The sequence below is a fragment of the Ornithorhynchus anatinus genome, chromosome 5 (genome assembly GCF_004115215.2).
Source record: "Ornithorhynchus anatinus isolate Pmale09 chromosome 5, mOrnAna1.pri.v4, whole genome shotgun sequence".
Classification (NCBI taxonomy): Eukaryota; Metazoa; Chordata; class Mammalia; order Monotremata; family Ornithorhynchidae; genus Ornithorhynchus; species Ornithorhynchus anatinus.
Genome location: NC_041732.1, coordinates 14,970,637 through 14,987,806, shown reverse-complemented (window position 1 = coordinate 14,987,806; position 17,170 = coordinate 14,970,637). Strand labels below are relative to the sequence as shown.

General features: G+C 45.6%; 1 protein-coding gene and 1 non-coding gene across 4 annotated transcripts in view; one reads left to right on the top strand and one right to left on the bottom strand.

The window, feature by feature from the left end:
- Window positions 1-17,170, bottom strand: part of ARNT2 (aryl hydrocarbon receptor nuclear translocator 2) — a 222,506-nt gene that overhangs the window by 89,929 nt on the left and 115,407 nt on the right. The gene's annotated exons all lie outside the window — the stretch shown is intronic.
- On the top strand, window positions 12,603-12,740 carry LOC114812472. Its single transcript, XR_003760125.1, has one exon. It is a non-coding gene; the product is annotated as a small nucleolar RNA SNORA7 (small nucleolar RNA).

Genomic DNA, 17,170 nt, shown 5'->3' with positions numbered 1-17,170 from the left:
CACTTAACTTCTCTGTGGCTCAGTTTCTGCACTGTAAAATGGGGATGCAATACCCATTCTCCCTCCCACTTAAAACCATGAGACCCATGCGGGACAGGGACTGTGCCTGATCTAATTGAGTTGTACCTAGCCCAGTGTTTAGAACACATGGGACAAGCTTAATAAGTACCCCAAAAAATGAACACAAAAACCAAATAAACCCCACCAATGTCCTAGGTTTCCCACTCTTTGCCTCATATCACATCCATTTTCCCCGACGCAGGGCTCCCTCAGGCTGCCAATGATGACCCTAGTGTTTTATACAGTGAATGTGATGCCTCACTCACTCACCGTAAGTTCAAACTGTGAGTCCCATGTGGGACAGGGACCGTATCCAACCCAATTTGGTCCTATCCACCTAACGCTTAGTACAGTGCTTGGAACACAGTAAGTGCTTAACAAATATGCTCATTATTATTATTATTATTTTTATCATTATCATTATGTTCTATGCCACTGTCACAGGCCACACTTGACTTCCAGGGAAGATGCCAATCTTGTGCCCAGGGCACCGAATACATTGGGTGAGGACATTTCAATCATATTTTCCATCAGTCATATTTATTGAGCACTTCCTGTACGCAAAGCTCTGTACTAAGCACATCCAAAGTGAAGGGATTTGTAATAATAATAACGATAAAATTGTGGTATTTGCTAAGCACTTACTGTGTGCCAAGCACTGTACTAAACGCTAGGGTGGAGACGAGCAAATCAGGTTGGACAAAGACCCTGTCCCATGTGGGACTCATAGTCTCAATCCCCATTTGACAGATGAGATAACTGAGGCCCAGAGAATTGAAGCGACTTACCCAGGGTCACACAGGAGACAAGTGGTGGAGCTGCTATTAGAACCCATGACCTTCTGACTCCCAGGCCTGTGTTTGACTCTATGCATATTGCTCTCTCCCTGCTAGTTATCCACTCTCTTCTCCCTACAGCTCACAGCCTTCTTTTGTTTCCAGCTGACCTTATTCACTCTGTCTCTTCCTTGCCAGCCTCCAAACCCTTGCTCATATCCTTCTTCCTGCCTGGAACTGCCTCCTCCCACCAATCCGCCAGACCACAGCTCCTGGAAGACTTTCCTTCTGCATTTGTATGGTCCCCAGCTCTTATTCTCCCACCTGTCTCCTTAGAGTTTTGGTATAACCTCTGCACTTTTTTAATGGCATTTGTTAAGTGCTAACTATGTGCCAGGCACTGTACTGAGCACTGGAGGAAGGTGCGAGCTATTCAGGTTGGACACAATCCATGTTACACATGGGGCTCACAGTCTTAATACCCATTTTACAAATGAAGGAACTGAGGCACAGAGAAGTTAAGTGATTGAAGGTCATACAGCAGACGAGTGGCAGAGCCAGGATTAGAATTAGCCAGGATTACATTTGTGCATACAACCTCTCATATAGCACCTCTGTACATATTTATATCTATACTCCTTATTTAAGCATTAATCCCCCAATATCCATATTTCCATTACCTTCTTCCTCCTATTTACAACTTATTTTGTGTCTTTCCTCCCTGCAGGATTGTAAACTACTAGAATTCATTCATTCATTCATTCAATATTTCATTCAATCGTATTTATTGAGTGCTTAATTTGTGTAGAGCACTGACCAAACACTTAGGAGAATACAGCAATAAACAGACACATTCCCTGCCCACAACAAGCTTACAGTCTAGAGGGGGAGACAGGCATTAATAGAAATAAATTATAGATATGTACATCTGTGCTGTGGGGTTGGGAGAAGGGTTGAATAAAGAAAACAAGTCAGGGCAATGCCAGATGGGAGTGGGAGAAGAGGAAAGGAGGGCTTAATCCAGGAAGGCCTCTTGGAGAAGATGTGCCTTCAGTAAGACTTTGAAGTGGGGGAGAGTCACTGTCTGTTGGATATGAGGAGGGAGGATGTTACAGGACAGAGGTAGAACATGGGCGAGAGGTCGGCCGTGAGATGGACGAGATCGATGCACAGTGAGAAGGTTGGCATTAGAGGACCAAAGTGTGTGGGCTGGGATAGAGTAGGAGTAGCAAGGTGAGGTAGGAGGGGGCAAGGTGATTGAGCGCTTTAAAGCCAGTGATGAGGAGTTTTTGTTTGATGCGGAGATGGATGGGCAGCCACTAGAGTTTTTTGAGGAGTGGGGAACATGGCCCGAATGATTCTGTAGAAAAATGATCCAGGTAGCAGAGTGAAATATGGATTGGAGTGGGGAGAGACAGAAGGCAGAGAGGTCAGCAGGGAGGCTGATACAGTAATTAGGAGACAAGGATCATGTCTTCTAGCTGGATTGTACCTCCCAAGCGCTGAATATAACATTCAGTGGTTCCATAAATATGATTCATTGATCATTCCTCCTCGAAAACAGCAGGTCACACCTCCCCGAGTCTCTCTGCCTCTTGTTTAGCTTTTGCAGCCAACTCAGTTTAGCATCTATACCGTTCCACTCACAGGAGCTTTCTAAGGCATTTCAAAGTCAACCTGTCACTTGTTTTATCAACACCAAAAAGCACATGGTTTCATCTAGGAGGAAGGGAGTCCTTGGAGGCTGACAAATTCCAATCCAGCGTGCTGAAAATAAATCACAGCTGTGAGCCCATTCCCCAGGGATTATAAAACGCTTTTGGATGATAGATCTGTCATGACCCCATAAAATAATCGTGCCAGTGTTTATTTCTGCATCCTTGGCTTCCTTGAACGGACTGTGTTCACCTCTGAAAAGTCCTTCGGAAATCTCCCTGGGCAGATCCCATCTCACAGTTCGAAAGTATCTCCCCAAACCGGGTTCCCTGGTGACTGAAAAATGGGGGAACCTAAAGCCCTGATCTTATGACCTGCAGGTGTCATGACCCACCTTTTATTCAATCCGACTTTCCCGCGGCATTTATTGCCCGGGTCCAGAGCGATGGCCTCAGGGAGGCTCATCGAATTCTTGTCAGGTTGCCAGAAATATCTCCCAGCTCTGAGACAACTCACAGGAAAGTCAGAGAAAGTGGAGAAGCCGGGAGGGGAATCTATGAGCTTCCATTTGTGTCTACAACTGCTGGAGGTATCAACCTAGGAATTTAGGGTTAGAATGGCATGTGTCAGCCATGGAATTTTTTTATGGTATTTGTTAAGCATTTACTATCTGCCAGGCACTGGTCTAAGCATCGGGGTAAATACATGGTAATCCGGTTGGACACAGTTCCTGTCCCACATGAGGCTCACAATCGTAATCCCCATTTTACCGATGAGGTAACTGAGGCCCAGAGAAGTGAAGAGATTTTCCCAAGGTCACAGAGAAGACAAGTGGCGCAGCCAGAACCAGAAACCAGGTCCTACTGACTCCTAGGTCCATGCTCTAACCACTGGGCCACGTGATGTTGGGTTTGGCTTAGTGCCCAGAACTTCAAGGCCCTGGATGGTGATTGCAACTTCATTTTGTGGCTGTGGAGGGCTAGAAAATGATTCCAGGGTGAGGGTATGGTTTAGGGTTAGGGTTAAGATTAAGGCCCTTTTCTCCCTCTGCTGAGACTGACTGAGAGCCCTATGTGGGACAGGGACTGTCAATGACCTGATTTTCCTAAATCTATCCCAGGGCTTAATGAGTACAGTATTTGGCACATAGTGCACAGTAGTTTCCTTGTGGGCAGGGAACTTATCTACCTACTCTATTGTACTCTCCCAAATGTTTAATACAGTGCTGTGCACATAGAAAGCACTCAATAAATACCACTGACTTATAGCTTCTTCTTCTTCCTCCTCCTCTTCTTCTTCTCCTTTTCCTTCTTCTTCCTCTCTCCTTTTCTTCTCTTCCTCCTCCTCCTCTTCCTTCTCCTCCTCCTTCTTCCTCTCCTACGTCTTCTCCTTATCCTCCTACTCCTCCTTCTCCTGCTCCTTCTTCTTTTTCCCCTTCTTCTCCTTCTCCTTCTCCTCCAGGCCCACACTAGAAGCATCGACCTGAATTTTCTTCCATCAAGCCCCATTGTGTGACCACAGCAATCCCCGGTAAGCTGTAACTCAGACCTTGCTCTCCACCAGCCCAGTTTACCTCCCATCCCCAGCAGAGGCTTTTCCATTCATTCTCATTCCCTGGGACACCCAAGCCATCTTGTCAGGAGGAAATCCAGGTCCCCTGATAACAGCCTCCTTAACCTACCAGGCTGAGGGCTCAGGCTCTAGGTGGCAGACCTTATTCCCAATCGGATCACTGCACGATACCCGTCTAACCTCCACATGACATGATGGCATGGAGTAAGCTTAATAAATACCTTAACCAACTGTCTGTGAGCCTTCAAAAGGGAAATAATAATAAAAATTATTATTGTATTTGTTAAAGGCTTATTATGTCCCAGGCACTGTACTAAGCACTGGGTGGATACAAGCCAATTTGGTTGCACACAGTCCCACTCCCACGGGGGGCTCAGAGTTTCAATTCCCATTTGACAGATAACTGAGGCACAGAGAAATGAAGAGACTTACCCAAAGTCATACAGCAGACAAGGGGTGGAGCCAGGATTAGAACGCATGACCTTCTGACTCCCAGGCCCGTGCTGCTTCGGCACTTAACCAGATTTAACGGCATGGGTTGATCGCTGCCTTTTCTGCTCGGCGAGTTCCCTTTCTCTTTCTCTGGCCTTTCATTTATTTGAAAATACTCTGGTCCCTGGATGCCTGGGTAGTTGCCTATGGATGAAGCTGTTATGCATGGCACGAGCCTTTTGTTACCTTAGCAACTGTCGATCTCAAGTTCCACAGTTATTTAGCTTCCCTAGAGAGACACCATCAATCATTTATCGCACCCCTGGGCAACAGAAGCAGCCAGGGGTTAGGTCTGAGGTAAATGAATGATCTGAAGAAATTCCCGAGGCCAACCCAAATCCGAAGTTGCAGCGGAATTACCTGGCGGACCGCCCCGGCCCCCCAACCCCGAAGAGGATGGAGGCCCAAGGCCGTACGAGAAACTACTACCATTCAGAGTGCTCGGGGTCACAGCTCTGAAAACAAGAAAGGGGACGATGAAAGATTCCCATCTGGCTCCCTGATGGAGAGAACGGAAAGTAAGCAAATCGAAACAGCAGGGTGAATATCCTTTCACTTGCGAAATCCCAGGTTCACGTTCCAACCCGATCCCAGGACGGAACTGGGCAGAGGCTGGGAGCAGGGGGCTGAGGCTTGGGTTGGGGTCCTGGAAGGAGGACCCTGCCCTCAAATGGGTAAGCTAACCACCTGCTGTGTGGGCAAGGGAGGTTTTCCTCCTTCATCAACCAAGGTCGCTGGCTAGTGTGTGCAGTTTTGAACACAGCTGCAGTGATTTGACCTTCTCAAGGTCACCTTCCCCTGTTGCCTGGGAAGACCTCACTTTTTTTTTTTTTAAGTAGTATTTGTTAAGTGCTTACCCTGTGCCAGACATCATACTAAGCACTGGGGAAGATATAAACTAATCAAGTTGGACCCAATCCACATCTCACGTGGGGCTCCCAGTTTTAACCCCCAGTTTATATTCACTCAGTCGTATTTAATGAGCCCTTACTGTGTGCAAATCATTGTATTAAGCACTTGGGAGAGTACAATAGGGAACTGAGGCGCAGAGAAGTGAGTGACTTGCCCAAGGTCACACAGTAGCTAAGTGGAGGAGCTGGTTTGAGAACCCACATCCTCTGACTCCCAGGCCCGTGCTCTATCCACTAGGTCATGCTGATCCTCTAATTCCCCCAAACAAAAGGGCCAATCAATCAATCTATCATTGGGATTTATTGAGCACTTACTATGTGCAATGCACTCTACTAAGCACTTGGGAGAGTATGACACAGCAGAATGAGCAGACATGTTCCCTGCCCATATATAACAAGCTAACACATGATAACCAATAAGATTGTTATGGTCAGGGAATATGTTTATTGTTATTTTGTACTTCCCCAAGTACTTAGTTCACTGTTCTGCTTATGGTAAGCACTCAATAAATACGATTGAATGACTGAAGCAAGAGCTCTTACTGGGTCCCCGGGCAACCAGCTACAGGGCTGAGTGAACGAAGGTTTAGACTGCCCCAACACCACAAGATGCTAGGGCTGGAAGGGATCTCAGGAGGTCATTTGGGGAGCAATGTGGCCTAGTGGATAGAACCCGGGCCTGGAAGTCAGAAGGACCTGGGTTCTAATCCTAGCTCTGCCATTTGCCTGCTGCTGTGTGACCTTCGGCAAGTCCCTTCACTTGCCTGGGCCTCAGTTGTCTCATCTGTAAAATGGGGATTAAGAGTGAGAGCCCCCGGTGGGACAGGGACTGTGTCCAACCTGCTTAACTTCTATCTACCCCAGTGCTTAGAACAGTGCTTGGCACATAGTAAGCACTTAACAAGTACCATAATTATTATTATTATTATTAATCTTATCTAGTCCAGCTTCCTGTCTCCGGAAATAATGAACTATACACGTATCCAAAGCGCTGCTTGTCGATCCTCTATGGGGAAGGTCAGAGTCTTGGGTTTCTAAACCTTCAATCTCTGGCTCAGCCTTGTAGGTCATTAAAAGTCCTCATCTGTGAATTGAGGACGGTAGCTCCGACCTGCTTCCCAGAAGAGTTAGGAGAAGAAATAGCAAGAGTTGTCAAATCTCAAATGCTCACTGACAGCAATTCCTAAGCCTTTTTTATGGTATTTGTTAAGCCCTTCCTATGTGTCAAACACTATTCTAAATGCTGGGGTAGATAAGTGAATTAGGTTGGACACAGTCTCTGCCTCACATGGGGCTCAAGATCTAAGTAATAATAATTATGGCACTTGTTAAGTACTTACTATGTGCCAAGCAGAACAAGAGAACTGAGGCACAGAGTAGTTATGTAACTTGCCCAAGATGACTCACTCAGCAAGCAGTTGGCGGAGTCGGAATTAGAATCCAGGTCCTCTGACTCCCGGGCCCGTGCTCTTTCCACTAGGCCAGGCTGCTTCTTATTCAGTCCTATTCAGCGGATCAGCAGAGCTAGAGCTTTGATGATTCTTTTCATCCACTTGATTTTCTAAATATTCCCCAGACCAGGAGAGGTTTTTAAAAAGGAGAATCAGAAGTTTGACTTGGACAAGATCACAAAAGAAGACTTCATACATATACAAAATGCTCCACAGGCTACAGCGGGAAGACAAAAAGAAAACAAAAATATTTCGCCAAAAGAATCCTTAAGAAAACCGAAAACATCTTTATCTTGGTTGAAAAAAGGAGGACCAAGATAGTGACGGGGGAAAGCAAGAGGAAATGATTAACAATAAAAGCAAAGTAATGGTCAAATTACGGATGGGATTTCATCTGGTTCCAAATAAATGCCGACCTTTGAAATGAAGGGGTCAGGGGACAGAGAAAATGATTTCTATGCTTTTTGGGTAACAAAATGTTCTTATTCATAAAACATAGACTGTAGTCATTGAACTAGACAGACTCACTGAGTTAACTCTGTAAGACACATAACAGGAGCTGAAGAGTGATTGAGAATTTTCAGGAGAAAACCTATACCTAAAGGAACTCTGGTTTGGGGGCCATATCTATAATAATAATTATTTCATTCATTCATTCATTTATTCATTAGTATTTATTGAGCGCTTACTATGAGCAGAGCACTGTACTAAGTGCTTGGAATGTACAAATCGGCAATTAGGGTACTAGTTAAGCACTTAGGATGTTCCAGGCACTATAATTAAAATTATGGTCTTTGTTAAATGCTTACTATGTGCCAGGCATTGTACTAAGTGCAGGGGTGGATGAAAGGTAATGAGGTTGGACACCGTCCCTGTTCCACATGGGGATCACAGTCTTAATCCCCATTTTACATATGGGGTAAATGAGGCACAGAGGAAGGGAAATGACTTGCCCAAGGTCACAAAGCAAACAAGTGGCAGAGTTGGAATTAGAGCCTAGGTTCTTCTGACTCCCAGATCCATGCTCTATCCACTAGGCCATGCTGCTTCTCGAAGAAGTCACCTCCCCGTGAGGGAACTGAACCCCAGTCTCCCAAGTGACAAGTGGGGATACTCACCACTCTACTAATGAGGAACTATACTAACTATACTATGCCCTGGGGCAGATACAAGATAATCAGGTGGGACTGATTAGAACACAGGACTGGGAGTCCAGGGACTGGGAGTCCAAAGGACCTGGGTCCTAATCCCAGCTCTGCCATTCGTCTGCTGTGTGATCTTGGACAAGTCACTTCCCTTCTCTGTGCCTCAGTTCCTTCATCTGGAAAATGGGGATTAAGACTATGTGCCCCCATGTGGGCAGGGAATGTGTCCAGTCTGATTAGTTTGTAACTACCCCCAGCATTTAGTACATTGTCTGGCACATAGTAAGAACTTTGCCAATATCATAAAGAAAAAAATGTGGTCCATGTCCCACATGGGGTTTACAATCTAAATCCTGGGGAGTATGATAATAATCCCCATTTTGCAGATGAGGAATCCGAAGCACAGGAAGCAAAGTGACCTGCCCAAGGTCACACAGCTGACAAGTGAAGGAGATGGGATTAGAACCCAGTCCTTCTAACTCCCAGGCCCATGCTCTATTCACTAGGCCACACTGCTTCGCAGGACAGAGAGAATAGTGCCTTGATTATGTCTGACACTTTAGGTGGGAGATTTTCCTGGGAAGTCTAGGCCCAGCTGCATATTGGTTTGTAGAAGGTGCTTCCTAAACCAAGTTTTGGCAGTCTCAGAAGCCTTGACCCTAATATGCACATAGATATGCATCTAAAGGAAAAAATACCGATAGGAGATCCGCTCATCTCTAAGGCTGTAGTCTGAGAAAAGACCATGAAAAACTAAGCTGGGTGAAGTGAACCCAGTTTCCAACTGGAAAATAAAGGTTGAGGTCAAGATCCCTTGAGGCTGCATAACCAAATTTGAGTCATCACTGCTAGAGGCTGACCGTCTAAATGAGGACTGAATGAAGGTGGACATTCCGGAACAATCCTGGATGTGAGGTGATGGATTCAAGAGGACCAAAATCCGAACTTTTAGAAAAATAAATACGCAGAAGTGATGCCGATCAAGCCAACTGGGCTGTTTCCATGACAGATGGCTGCAGGATGTTCTATAAATTGGCCTAGAAGAAAGAACATAGGCCTGGGTTCTCATCCTGCTTGGCTATTTGCTTACTGTATGACTATGGGCAAGTCACTTAACTTCTCTGGGCCTCGGTTTCTCATCTGCAGAATGGGAATTAAGTATCTGTTCTCCCTTTCATTTAGACTGGGAGCCACATGTGGCTGACCTGATTACTCTGAATCTACCCCAATGCTTTATGCTTAGCCCAGACTAAGTGCTTAACAGGCTACACAATTATAGTTAGCAAATTCATTTAAAAGCCTTATAAAACTAAATCAGACAACTAAAATTACTCCTTTGGCCCATGAGAAGCAGCATGGTGTAGTGGGTAGAGCATGGGCCTGTCAGAAGGTCATGCTTTCTAATCCTGGCTCCACCACTGGACTGTTGTGTGACTTTGGGGAAGTCACTTTGCTTTTCTGTGCCTCAATTCCCTCATCTGTAAAATGGGGATTGAGACTGTGAACCCCACGTGGGGCAGGGACTGTGTCCAACCCAATTTGCTTGTATCCACCCCAGCGCTTAGTAAGTGCCTGGCACATAGTAAGCTCTTAAATACCATAATTAGTGTTTATTGTTATTATTACCCTAGCCCAGTTAAATGAGATGCTAATTGAGAAACTGGAAAAAAGCATCCTACAACAAGCTGTGACTAAAATGCAGGAAACAAAGGGTGAGGATAAACGCAGACCTTTCTGGGTGAAAAAATAAAAAGTCTTTGCTGATGAAGGTAAATTGCAGGAAAGAGTCAAAAATCTAGACGAGTGGACCAAAGGGAATTAGACTTGAGAAGCAGCCTGGCCCACTGAATAGACCCCGGGCCTGGGAGTCAGAAAGACCTGGATTTTAATCCCAGCTCTGCCACTTGTTGGCTGTGTGACCTTGGACGAGTCACTTCACTTCTCTGGGCCTCAATTCCCTCATTTGCAAAATGGAGATTCAATATTTGTCTACCTCCTACTTAGACTGTAAGCCCCATTTGGGTCCTGATGATGTTGCATCTACACAGTGCTTAGTACACTGCCTAGCACACAATAAGCACTTTAACAGATACCATAAAAAAACCTACCAAACCAAACCAAACTGAACAACCAAAACCCTCTCGCTGAGCTACAGGGACATAATGAGTACCCAAAGGCCAGGGTAGGGAGGGAGATGAATAAGTTACGGTTGTTTGTTATGTTAGTGATAGCTGCTGCTAATATAAGGCAGGCCTGCTATTTAACACTCTGGACACCGAACAACCAAAAAGCTGCAAAAGGCACTGACAGAGGCTCAGAAAGAAAGCAATTTATAGTACTTAAAGGAAATTTGTGGAGGCTGCTGACCGGAGGAGAGCCGAGAAGAAAATACTGGGGATAATGCAGCTCGGAAGAAAGAACAGCTCGCCTTCTATAGACTGAATACTAATTAACCTTGGTGGCTAAACATTTCCCAGCAAATGGGGACAGGGGAGGGATTGGGTTAAACTCTGGTGGGTTCTAATCCTGGCTCTGCCATTTATCTGCTGCGTGTCCTTGGGCAAATCACTTTACTTCTCTGGGCCTCTGTTCCCTCCTCTATAAAATGGGGATTGAGATTGTGAACCCCATGTGGGACAGGGATACGTGCCCAACCTGATTGCCTTCTCCCTACCCCTGCGTTTAGAACAGTGCCTGCCATATAGTAAGCACTTAACAAACATCAGAAAAAGAAAAAAAAACAACAGATTGTTAGAGGGGAAAGTTAGAAATGTTCATTGGTATCCCTACCCGAAGGGTGGGTTTCAAGAGGGCAACCATTACATGTTTCCTCCAAGCTTTGAAAGAAGGCTTATTGTCCTATTGTACTCTCTGAAGTGCTTAATACAGTGTTCTGCACACAATAAATGCTCAATAAATATGATTGAATGAATGCATGAAGACTTTGATACCCCTGTGAGTCTGAATCTCCTTGTGGGCAGGGAATGTGTCTGTTTATGTACTCTCCCAAGTGTGGCTCAGTGGAAAGACCACAGGCTTGGAAGTCAGAGAACATGGGTTCTAATCCCGGCTCCGCCACTTGTCTGCTGTGTGACTTTGGGCAAGCCACTTAAGTTCTCTGTGCTCCAGTTACCTCACCTGTAAAATGGGGACTGAAACTGTGAGACAACTTGATTACCCTTTATCTCCCCCAGTACTTGGCACTTTGTAAGCACTTTATACCATTATCATTATTATTATTATTACAGTGTTCTGCACACAGTAAATTCTCAATAAATATGGTTGAATGAATGAATCCTTATGAAGAGTGTCAGATGAGGGGCAGGGGAACCAGACTCCTGCTCGAGCCTGGGAAGGGAGAGGAGGCACTAGAAATCAGAACCCACAAACATCCGTTAATCCCGGACCGCAGCCCCAGGCATCTGGAACCTGGTGACCCCCTGCTCTGGCCTGGGAAGGGACGGGAAACTCCTGTGGCGTGAGTCCTTTCCCAGGGAATCATGAAAAGGCTGAAGGTCACGGCCATGGCTGCTGCTGAGACTGTTGGGCTGAATGGCTTGGTACGGGCGGGGTAAAACTCTGCCCGTCTAGCCCCAGTGACCTACCACTCTAGCATTTATCGATGCCTTATCCTCTCATATTTTCCATTTTCATTGTTTCGTCTTTCCTCGGGCGTCTGTCGCCAGCCGCCCGCCTTCTCACCCTTTGTTCCTAGATTGGGAGCCCTTGATGGTTCGGGCTATTATCATCTGGGTATTTTTTTTTTTATGGCTCGATGAAGGGAGATGCCGCTCCTTGGCATCACGTAGGCCTTTGGCACCATAGAAAAGCCAAGGCCAAAGCCGCCAGAGGAAAGGGAGGCAGAGGAAGAATCAGCTAACATGGACATGGCCTTGGCTAGGAAGCACATGTGAAGTCAGTGAGTCAATCGGATTTACTGAGCGCTTACTGTGTGCATACACTGTACTAAGTGCTTGAGAGAGTAATAATAATAATGATGGTATTTGTTAAGCGCTTACTATGTTCCAAGCACTGTTCTAAGAGCTGGGGTAGATAGAAGGTAAATAGAACAACACAACAAGACATGTTCCCTGCCTGCAACAAGCTTACAGTCTAGAGGGACGGTAATGAAGTCTCCAAGGCTGGTCACATCCATCCAACCAACCCTCACCTGACATCCAGGGCCTGAAGCAGTTGCAGGCCTTTGCATGAGTGACTTAGGCCCCAGGACAAACTAAATAGAATGTTTTTTTTCATTTTTTCATGGTATTTGTTAAGAATTTACTATGTGTCAGGCACGGTACTAAGCACTGGCTTAGATACAAGGTAATCAGGTTGGACTCAGACCCTGTCCCATATGGGGTTCATAGTCTTAATCCCATTTTACAGATGAGGTAATGGAGGCACAGAGAGATAAAGTGACTTACCCAAGGGCACACAGCAAATGAGTGGTGGAGGTGGGATTGGAATCCAGGTCCTTCTGACTCCACTAGGTCATGCTGTGCTCTGTTCTCCTTTGCCAATCAGTAATTTATTTTACCCTTCTCAGGGTCGCATCTGGAGAGTTTCCAATACTCTACCAGTGTCGGGTCCAGGAGGGAGAGGCAAGCAGAAACCTACCCATTCCATTTCCAGCTTGGGCAGTGGCTAGCTAGTGGAAGGCCGTCTGCTACAAATCAAAACTCACCTGTGCTGGGCAGCAGCGGCATGGGAGAGAGTCGAGGGCAGAGACTCGTTTACTGCACGGAAGGCGGCAATGGTAAACCGCTTCTGTATTTTTACCAAGAAAACTCTATGGATACGCTACTAGAACGACTGCAAATGGAAGTGGGGCCGCTCTGTGTCGGACACGACTCAACAGCGTAAGACAACAACAACAATTTATTTTAATCTCTGTTCTCCACCACTATATTGTGAATTCCTTAAGGGCAGTGATCACGCCTACCAACTCTACCGTATTACACTCACTTTACCATCAATCTCTTGGGAGCACATATGTTCCCATGGCTTTAATTCCCAAATCTTTCTTAAGAACTCTGACTTCTCTCCTCTACAGCCTTGCCGTTCCTCTTATCTCCACATGACTGTCCCACTGTCATCTAAATTCAGTATATCTATGACTGAGCTCCTTATCTTTCCTCCCCAATCCATACCTCTCCTGTCCCAAGTGGGGATCACGGTATTAATCACTATTTTATAAACGAGGGAACTGAGGCACAGAGAAGCGAAGTGAGTTGCCCAAGATCTCACACAGCAGACAAGCTGAGGAGCCTGGATTAGAACCCAGATCCTTCTGATTCCCAGGACCGTGCTGTCTCCATTAAGCCACGCTGCTTCATCTAGGTGCTGGAGTGGAGTGGACAACCCAGCCTGGTTGTCCAGATTTTGTATTTTAATTTTTGCTTTTTGACACTTTCCCCCTAAGGCGATGCTATCTCAAGAGGGCACGAATAAATAAATGAAATGTATTATTTCATGAATAAATATGACTCAGGCTTAGAGGAGCTTCATTCAGGAGGTTGAAGCCCCTGAGCTCCAATTACTGGACATTGTACGGGGCTGACCTCCCCCAGGCCATGCTCTGGGTTGAGTTATCTAACTATCTCAGGGGAATCACTTGCAAGTCAAAGCTGGAAGCTGATTTGTGTGAATGGGCCATCTGATCAACCCGGCCTGGAAAGGAGGGGAGAGGAGAAAGTCACCTGTCACCCGCCAAAGACAAATTAGAGTCCAGGGAGCAGGGCAGCTCCTAGGAATCCCCAGAAAGATCAAGGGCAAATGGACGACAGAAGGCCTAATTGGTGGAGGATACGACAGGAGTCAGGACTGAGAATAATATTAATAATGTTGGTATTTGTTAAGTGCTTACTATGTGCAGAGCACTGTTCTAAGCGCCGGGGTAGATACAGGGTAATCAGGTTGTCCCACGTGAGGCTCACAGTCTTAATCCCCATTTTACATATGAGGTAACTGAGGCTCAGAGAAGTTAAGTGACTTGCCCACAGTCACCCAGCTGACAAGTGGGAGAGGCGGGATTCAAACCCATTACCTCTGACTCCCAAACTTGGGCTTTTTCCACTGAGTCAGAAGCAATAATAATGTTGGTATTTGTTAAGCGCTTACTATGTGCCGAGCACTGTTCTAAGCGCTGGGGTAGACATAGTGGAATCAGGTTGTCCCACGTGGGGCTCACAATCTTAATCCCCATTTTAAGCAATGCAGCCTAGCCATTAGAGACGGGTCTGGGAGTCAGAAGCACCTGGGTTCTAATTAATGTCTGTCTCCCCTTCTAGACTGGAAGCTCATTGTGGACAGGGAACTGGTCTGCCAATTACGTTGTGCTCAGTACAATGCTCTGCATAGAGTAAGTGCTCAATACATACGATTGACTCACTGATTCTAATCCCAGCTCTGCCACTTGTCTGCTGTGAGACCTTGAGCGAGTCACTTCACTTCTTTGTGCTTCAGTTCCCTCATTTGTAAAATGGGGATTAAGACTGTGAGCCCATGGGGAGCAGGGACAGTGTCCAATCCAATTAGTTTGTATCCATGCCAAGTCTTAGCACAGTGCTTGGCACATAGTAAGAGCTTAACAAATACCTTAAGAAAACTGGCTGAGGAGTCCCATCCTAAGAAACATAGCAGAGGCATTCCGTGTCCTCAGAGACCTTGAGGAAAACGTGACTATCTGAAACTTCAGGTAGAATCCCCTCCTCAAGAGCAGTTAACAGCTCCAAACCACAGCCTTCTAAATGGTCCAGTTTTGCAAACTTCTATTTTCACTTCATAATTTTAGAACTTCTTGGTCCGTTCAAAATCAATCTGCAAGAGCAATTCAACACCTATTAGTGAGGAGAATGACCAATTGATTTTCCATGCCAAATCCCCAAGTATCTGGACATCAAAGACCAATATTAAATACAGTCTTTCTGGTTACTACATTGTAGGAAAGTCAGGATCGAGCTTGAGAAGGGACAGAGAAAGGCAACCACGATGTTTGAGAGGATGGAGAGCTTCCTTTTTGAAAAGAGACAAAGGATTAAGAAGGGTGGAGATAGAGGGGGACAGGATTAAAATTTACAAAATCATGAAGGGTACTTATTTTTTCATATTAATGTCTGTCTCCCCCTCTAGGCTGAAAGCTCGTTATGGGAAGGAAACGTGTCTGCTAATTCTGCTGTACTGTACTCTCCCAAGCATTAGTACAGTGCTCTGCACATAGTAAGAGCTCAATAAAAACCATTGATTGATTGATTGAATATAGGGCAGTGCAAACAGAGACTAGCGTCTACCAGATTCCTCATGTCCAGGATGATGGGGCACCCACTGATTTTCTTTTTTTTTTTATCTTAAATTAACCTCTTACTCTGTGACAGGCACTGTACTAAGTGCTGAGGTAGATATAAGGCAATCAGGTTGGACACAGTCCCTGTCCCATGTGGGGTTCACAGTCCTAAACCTCATTTTACAGATGAGGTCACTGAGGCCCAGAGAAGTGAAGTGACTTGCCCAAAGTCACACAGCGGACAAGTGGCAGAGCCGGAATTAGAATACAGGTCTTTCTAACTCCCAGGCCCGTGCTCTATCCACTAGGCCATTCTGCTTCTCGTAGTTGAAGTCAAGGCCTCAAAACAAAAGCACTTTTTCACTTAGCAGGTGCCAAGCATGTGGAATTTGTTTATTTTCCCAGGAATTTGTGCAGGCTGGACACATCAGGTTTAAGAGGGGTGTGGATGAATACTCTGCTATGGATCACTTGAAGGAAAGTTAGGGATATGGAGAAGAAGTTAGAGATTCTTCATTTGAGCCACCATGCACAGAGATAAGGTTCAGTGAAAGGCACCATATGTAGGCAATCTATTAATCAATCACTCAGTGGTATTTATTGAGCACCTACTGGGTGCAAAGCACTGTAGTAAGTGCTTGGGAGAGTTGGTAGACACGTTCCTTGCCCACAGTCGAGCGGGACTTGCAGTTTTTGGAAGGAGCTTACAGACCATCTCTGTGAATCGATCAAATACTTGCCAAGGCTTAATCCAACAATCAATTATATTTATTAAGCTCTTACTGTGTGCAGAGCACTGAAGGGAGCTCTTGGGAGAATACAAAAATTAGGTGGACAAGATTCCTGCCCTGGAGCATTTTACGATCTAGACTTTTAGTCCATACTTGACTCCTCAGCTTCACAAAACTAAGCCTCTTCCCTCCTTTACGGGTACACTGTTCTGCACACACATGATGGTAATAATAATAATCATAATAATAGTTTCTATTAAGAGCTTATTATACGCCAAACACTGTAATAAGCACTGGGGTAGACACAAGATAATCAGATCCCATATGGAGCTCAGAGTCTAAGTAGGAGGGAGAACAGGTATTGAATCCCCATTTTACAGACTAGGAAATGGAGGGACAGAGAAGCTAAGTGACTTGTCCAAGGTCACCCAGCAGACAAGTGGCAGAGCTAGCATTAGAACCCAGGTCCTCTAACTCCCAGGCCTGTACTCTCTTCACTGGGCCACAGTGCTTCTCAAAATAAGCTACTGATTGTTTCTTTTATTTTATTGTTTAATTTATTGATGGGTACTATCAGCATGATACATCGATAGACAGTATTCCCAACATACTATTGATTGATTTTTAAAAGCCACCTCTTCCAGGAAGGCATTTCCTGACTAAACCCCCATCATCCCAGTCACCTTCATTCCCTCAGTGCTCCTGCATCTATTTATTTTTATGCTGTTTGTTAAGCACTAACTATATGCCAGGCCTAAGCCCTGGGGTAGGTACAAGTTAATCAGGTTGGACACGGTCTTTGTCCCATATGGGGCTCCCAGTGTTAATCCTCATTTTACAGATGAGGTAACTGAGGCGCAGGGAAGTGAAGTGACAAGTGGGAGAGCCAGGAGTCGAACCCATGACCTCTGACTCCCAAGCCCGGGCTCTTGCCACTGAGCCACCAGGTTGGACAGTCCCTGTCTCATATGGGGCTCCCAGTTTTAATCCTCAATTTACAGATGAGGTAACTGAGGCCCAGAGAAGTAAAATGACTTTCCCAAGGGTCACCCAGCAGACAAGTGGTGGAGCCAAGATTAGAACTCTGGTCC